We start from the raw sequence: 6,545 nt of genomic DNA, 5'->3' as shown, positions 1-6,545 counted from the left end.
GGTGCTCCAACTCATGAACCTAACAGATTCCCGCTTAGCTCAGGCGGGTAATGAGAAGCTCGAATTGGCCATGCTGAGTTTTTTTGAACAGTTCCGTAAGATCTACATTGGAGACCAGGTGCAGAAATCCTCGAAGCTGTATCGCCGACTCTCAGAAGTTCTTGGCTTGAATGATGAGACCATGGTCCTAAGCGTCTTCATAGGAAAAATCATCACCAACTTGAAGTATTGGGGCCGCTGTGAACCAATCACCTCCAAGACACTACAGCTTCTCAATGACCTCTCCATTGGCTACAGTAGCGTAAGGAAGCTGGTGAAGCTTAGTGCAGTACAGTTCATGCTGAACAATCACACAAGTGAGCACTTTTCATTTTTGGGTATTAACAATCAGTCCAACCTGACAGACATGCGGTGTCGGACTACCTTCTACACGGCACTTGGGCGTCTCCTCATGGTGGATTTAGGAGAGGATGAAGATCAGTATGAGCAGTTCATGCTGCCCCTCATAGCAGCTTTCGAGGCAGTGGCCCAGATATTTAGCACTAACTAACACTTTCAACGAGCAAGAGGCAAAGCGAACTCTAGTTGGCCTAGTGAGAGACCTCAGAGGGATAGCGTTCGCCTTCAATGCCAAGACCAGCTTCATGATGCTGTTTGAATGGATATACCCATCCTATATGCCAATTCTCCAGCGGGCAATTGAACTCTGGTACCATGATCCAGCCTGCACCATGCCTGTGCTCAAGCTGATGGCTGAACTAGTTCATAACAGATCTCAGCGACTCCAGTTTGATGTCTCTTCCCCTAATGGCATCTTACTTTTCCAAGAAACCAGCAAAATGATCACAACGTACAGCAATCGTATCCTGACACTAGGAGAGGTCCCGAAGGATCAGGTCTATGCACTGAAGCTTAAGGGCATCTCCATCTGCTTCTCCATGCTGAAGGCTGCCCTCAGTGGGAGTTATGTCAATTTTGGAGTCTTCTGCCTTTTTGGAGATGATGCCCTGGACAACGCTCTGCAGATCTTTATCAAGCTCCTCCTCTCCATCCCCCACAGTGACCTCCTGGACTACCCCAAGCTCAGCCAGTCTTACTACTCATTACTGGAAGTCCTGACACAGGACCATATGAACTTTATCGCAAGTCTGGAACCTCATGTCATCATGTATATTCTCTCTTCCATTTCTGAAGGACTTACTGCACTTGACACCATAGTATGCACAGGCTGCTGCTCCTGCCTGGACCACATTGTGACGTACCTCTTCAAGCAGCTGTCGCGTAGCACCAAAAAGAGAACAACACCCCTGAACCAGGAGAGTGACCGCTTTCTGCACATCATGCAGCAGCATCCAGAGATGATCCAGCAGATGCTGTCCACGGTGCTGAACATCATTATCTTTGAAGACTGTAGGAACCAGTGGTCTATGTCCCGGCCTCTGCTTGGCTTGATACTACTCAATGAAAAGTATTTTTCTGACCTAAGGAACAGTATCGTCAACAGCCAGCCACCAGAGAAGCAGCAAGCAATGCATCTGTGCTTTGAAAACCTGATGGAAGGCATTGAGTGGAATCTTCTCACGAAGAACAGAGACAGGTTCACCCAGAATCTGTCAGCATTCCGCCGAGAAGTCAATGACTCAATGAAGAATTCCATTTACGGCGTGAATAGCAATGACATGATGAGCTGACACCGCCCTGGCCTCTACCTGTATGGAGCGGCGTCCCTTTGGTGTAGCCCAGAGGGGCAAACAATTGCAAGGGAGAGGGCCTAGCTGATCTGGCTCCTTCCTCCAGGGGTGTGGGGGACATGGCAGAGGTCACTGGCTACTTCCCCAGGGAATAGGGATGTGCGTGCACTCGCTGGGGCAGGGCGCTGCTGGTTCCTGGGGGACTGGGTGGGGAGGGTGGTGGGAGGAGACGAGACATAAACAGACGTCTGAGACTCCAGCCCCTTCCTCCTGGGGCCACCCACGGGGGGAGAACCCCCAGTGTCCTGCCACAACCTGCCTTGTATAAACATGTACATTTTTTCATAACATTTTGAACAAGGTTTATATTGACTCAAGTTTAAAAACAAAAAGTGTGACTGAAAAATTTTTACAGAGTCTAGTGCACCAATGCTGATGTGAGGGATTATGTATGCGAGTGAAGAAAATGTGTATTCTGGTGGCCTGAAGCTTTACTGGACAAGGATGTGTGAAAGTACAGAGATATATTTAGTTGACACGGTGTAGAGAGGCAAAAAAAAAAAAAAGTAAAAATTCCAAATGTATATTTTTTCTTATTGCCCTTTCCTCACTCCCAAAATGACCACTTCCTATTGCTGTATTAACCCTTGTTATTAGGAACTCTAAGCCATGCCAGAGTACCGTCCTTCCCCTTTAACGGTGGATGCTGCCGTAGGTCCCCTGGCCTCTTGCAGTGGCAATATCTCCAGCTAAAAGGGTTTGGTGTTCTCCATCCTTTCTCCCACTTTGCTTACCTTCATCCTCAGACAGATGCCTCTTGCTTTAAAAGTTGGATTTAACTACGTGTTTTAGGGTTCTTGGTCTTTGTAAAGGGAGAGACCAGACAGCCATCATTGAGCCTGTTGCTTTCCTGGTGAGCAGTTGGGATGAGTCCACCAGAGATCCAGCCGCGTGTGGCCGCAACTTTGTCTTCCCTGGCCCTCGAGGCAGTGTGTGGATGTGTGTGTGTGTGTGGTATTTATGTGTGCCCTGCACTCGTGAATGTATGAACTGGAGAAAGTTACTACAGGGGAGGGTTCTTAATAACAAGGTCTACCTAGCATGAAATATTTAACATTCTCCCATCCCTTAAAAAATATACATTTTTATAAAATGAAAACCATAATAAATGTTTTGAATATTAAAAAAATTAACCTACAGAAGGAAATTAATGGAGAAAGCTATTTGCCTTGTACTTTTTCCACAATTGTTGCTGCTAGCTGTACACACCTCTAGTTCAGCTCTTGCCCATGGGACACTCATCAATTAGGTTTCATTTTTATTTTTCTCCTCCACCCTCAGAAATAAGCCTGTTAATTTTTTTCCCTTCTCTGGCAACTGTGTGGTGAATCCTTCCTTGCGTGATCAGGTTGCGGATAGACTTGTAAGGGTGTTGCTGCATACAGTGTAAGCATTGTGACCGCCAATAAACTCCAATGGTTTCTACTGAAAAAAAAAAAAAAGAAAAAGAAAAAGAAAGCAGTGTTTTATCTTGTAATTTGCCTCTTTGTTATAAAGTTATGCTATAAAGAAAAATTAACACAGTGTATAATTGCTTTTGAAAAACCAAGGCTTTGTTTTGCTTGGTTTCACAGTTTGGAGGAATGAACTAAAACTTGTGATCCTCTAATTCAGTCTCCCAGAGTGTTAGGAATATAGATTTGCACCATGACACACAGACGATAAACCAAGCTTTTAATTGTCAACTTCTTCTGAAAGTTTTGAATAATATTTCTACACATTCAGGGAGATTTATATTTAGTAGAACAACATTGTGAAGACTTTCTATAGCATATAAGCTTTTCCATTATTTTTTTAAAATCCGTATTTCATGAGTACCATTCACTTTAAGTAAACTCTTCAGAATAACTATGTCATTATTAAGGTGGTCAGTTCATCTAGGAGATTTCTGTGCCACAGTGCAATTTTTCAACTTAATAAAAACATATCTTATCAAGGAAAAAGAAGGGTCCCTATTTATAACCTTACTTTAAAAAAACCTTTGGGGGCCAGGGACATAGCTCAGTAGCACAAATGCCTGCCTAGGAAGCGCAAGGTCCTGAGTTTGATTCCTGGTACCTACCCTTAAAATTTGGATTTTTAACAAAAGCATGACCGTTCATATTTCCCTCTTAATGCATTCCAGTGATCATACTCATACTCTGATTTCTCTTCAGATAGTATAACTCTTTCGCCTTTACCAATGATCATACTCAATGCATCTTTCAGAGTGAACTAAAGACCTTCCAAACTGAATCTGCAGACACCATAATTACCCATATATTCTGGCTAATGACAGAAACTCTATCTTCTTGGTGCTTTTAAATTCCAAGAGTAGTAAGCCTAGAGGATCAAAGTCCTCTTAAATGAAGTACTGTTGCATTTATTTTTATTTTTTAAAGAGAGTACAAATTAGAATTAAAACAGAAAAATTACAAGTGATACAAATTTTCACATAACAATTAATATGAATTTCATAGTATTTGTTGCAATATATAATGTTGTCTTCCAACCAGTTATTCATATTACCAGATATATGTATGTAAAATTGGAAGAAGAAAGGAAATGTATAAGAAATTAAGAAGCCAAAAGGAGAAACAATTTAAAAAAGGAGACAAAAAATTAAAGCATTAACTGCTTCTTTCCATAGACCAGCAGAAATGCACAGTACAATTGTCCAAATCACCCTGCTTACATACATAGATAAATCTCTTTCCCCCACTTCCTCTCCTTTCTTTCTCCTCAACTCAGTGACATTTCCTTTTGAATAAGTTCCTTCCCTTTTGCCCAATGTCTATTGTACCTTTCAGATTCCATTTTTCTCTTTCTGGTTCTCACACTAAGGAGACAATATGCACATGCAGGTCTGACTTATTTCACTTAAGAGTAAGTTCTCTAGTTGTATCCCTGTACCAACAAAAGTCTCAAATTGATCCTGTTTTATAGCTGAATAATACTCCATTTGTAAAAATATCACATGTTCTTTATCCATGCTTCAGTTAACAGGCATCTGGGTTGTTTCCAGGATTTTTTTTTTTTTTTTTTTTTTGAGGTAGGATGGTTTTAATTGTTTGGTGAACTAAACTCAGGAGAAGAATAGCTGGGTTGAACCAGACCTCTATATATAAAAAAAATCTTTTATATATGTATTTAGTAAAGGGTTTTGTTATAAGCTCCCAATCAGTGATCCTCCTGTGTCAGCCTTCCCAGAGCTGGCATTACAAGTGTGTGCCACCATGCCCAGTTTTGTGGTTGACACAGCATGCCCATGGGTGTGGGCCCAGCATCATGAGGTACTAGGGATCAAACCCAGGTCCTTGTGCAAAGGATCACCAACTGTTTCCGTCCGGTTTCAAACCGGGGACCTTTTGCATGTTAGGCAAACGTGATAACCACTACACTACGGAAACCACCTTGTTTCCAGGATTTAGCTAAAACAAATTGAACTGCTATAAACATGGGTGCACACATATCACTGTGGTATAAGTACATTTTTAAAATGCGTTTAGCGCAGGGTTTACAGGGTCTCACTACACAGATTGAACTCATAGCAGTCCTCCTGTTTTTAGCCTCCCCAGCGCTAGGATTATAGGCACATGCAACCACACCCAGTCTCAGTTGCCCTCTCAGTGCACCCCAGGCTTGGGGCCTACACAGCACATCAGGAATCAAACCCTGATCCCTGTGCCTGCCTAAGCCATAAAGAATGAATACACTGAGAGAGAAATTAGGAATACCATGCTTTTCACAATAACATCCAAAAAAATGAAATACTTAGAAATCAATCTCACAAAGGATGTAAAAGATTTATACAGTGAAAAGTTATGGTACTCTGAGAAAAGTGCTTGAAGAAGATTTGAGAAAATGGAAAGATATTCCATGCTCCTGGATAGGAAGAACCAACACTGTGAAATGGCCATACAACCAAAACTGCTCTACAGATTCAATGTAGTCCTGATTAAAATACTATTATTATGCCTCAGAAAGCTAGAGAAAACATTCCTCCAATTCATTTGGAACCAGAAAAGTCCCACGATATCAAAAGCAATCTTGGGAACCAAAGGAAAAGCAGGAGGTATCACAATCTATGACCTGAAATCATACTACAAAGCTACTGTGGTAAAATCAGCATGGTACTGACGTAGGATTATAGGCACTGGCATAGAGACAGACCGAAGGATCAGTGGAACAGATTAGAAGATGCAGGCACAAATGTATACACAGTCAGCCACCTTATCTTTGACAAAAGGGGCCAAACAGGCTCACTGGAAGAAACATAGCTTCTTTAGTAAATGGTACCGGAAAAAATTGGCTTTTCACATGGTTAATGCTAAAACTAGACCCATACCTATAAACATGCACAAAGCTACAGTCAAAATGAATCAAATATCTAAAAATCAAAACAGAAACACTAAATCTTCTGGAGGAAAATGTAGGTAGAAATCTTAAAGACACAGGGGTAGGTAGAGAGTTCAAAAACCTTCACAGAAAACATTTCCAAAAATCAGAAACTAGGATTTCATCATTTTGAAAAGTTTCTGCACTTTAAAGGAAATCTCCAACAAAGTAAAAAGAAAACCAACCGGCTGGGGAAAAATTATAGCTGACTGTCCCTCAGATGAAGGCCTTCTATCTAGAATAATCAAAGAATTTTAAAGAATCAGGCACCCCTGATTCAAAGGCCTAATCCAAAAATGACCATCTGACATGGCTGTACACTTCTCAGAAGAAGAAATACAAGTGCCAAGTAATATGAAAAAATGTTCAACATCATTGGCCATTCAAGAAATGCATTTATTTTTCAAAGTAAAAGTG

The 6,545-nt window shown here is 41.4% G+C and overlaps 1 non-coding gene and 1 pseudogene across 1 annotated transcript; one reads left to right on the top strand and one right to left on the bottom strand.

Annotated features, from left to right (window-relative positions):
• Position 1: 1 nt before the first annotated feature.
• Positions 2–2,257, top strand: LOC101559937 (annotated as a pseudogene).
• Positions 2,258–5,067: 2,810 nt separating this feature from the next.
• Positions 5,068–5,140, bottom strand: Trnav-aac. The gene has a single exon. It is a non-coding gene; the product is annotated as a tRNA-Val (tRNA).
• Between the last annotated feature and the right edge of the window lie 1,405 nt (positions 5,141–6,545).

The sequence above is a fragment of the Octodon degus genome, unplaced genomic scaffold (genome assembly GCF_000260255.1).
Source record: "Octodon degus isolate 3935 unplaced genomic scaffold, OctDeg1.0 scaffold00293, whole genome shotgun sequence".
Lineage (NCBI taxonomy): Eukaryota > Metazoa > Chordata > Mammalia > Rodentia > Octodontidae > Octodon > Octodon degus.
The sequence above is the reverse complement of the archived record's forward strand: the minus strand, read 5'-3'. Positions and strand labels throughout refer to the sequence as shown.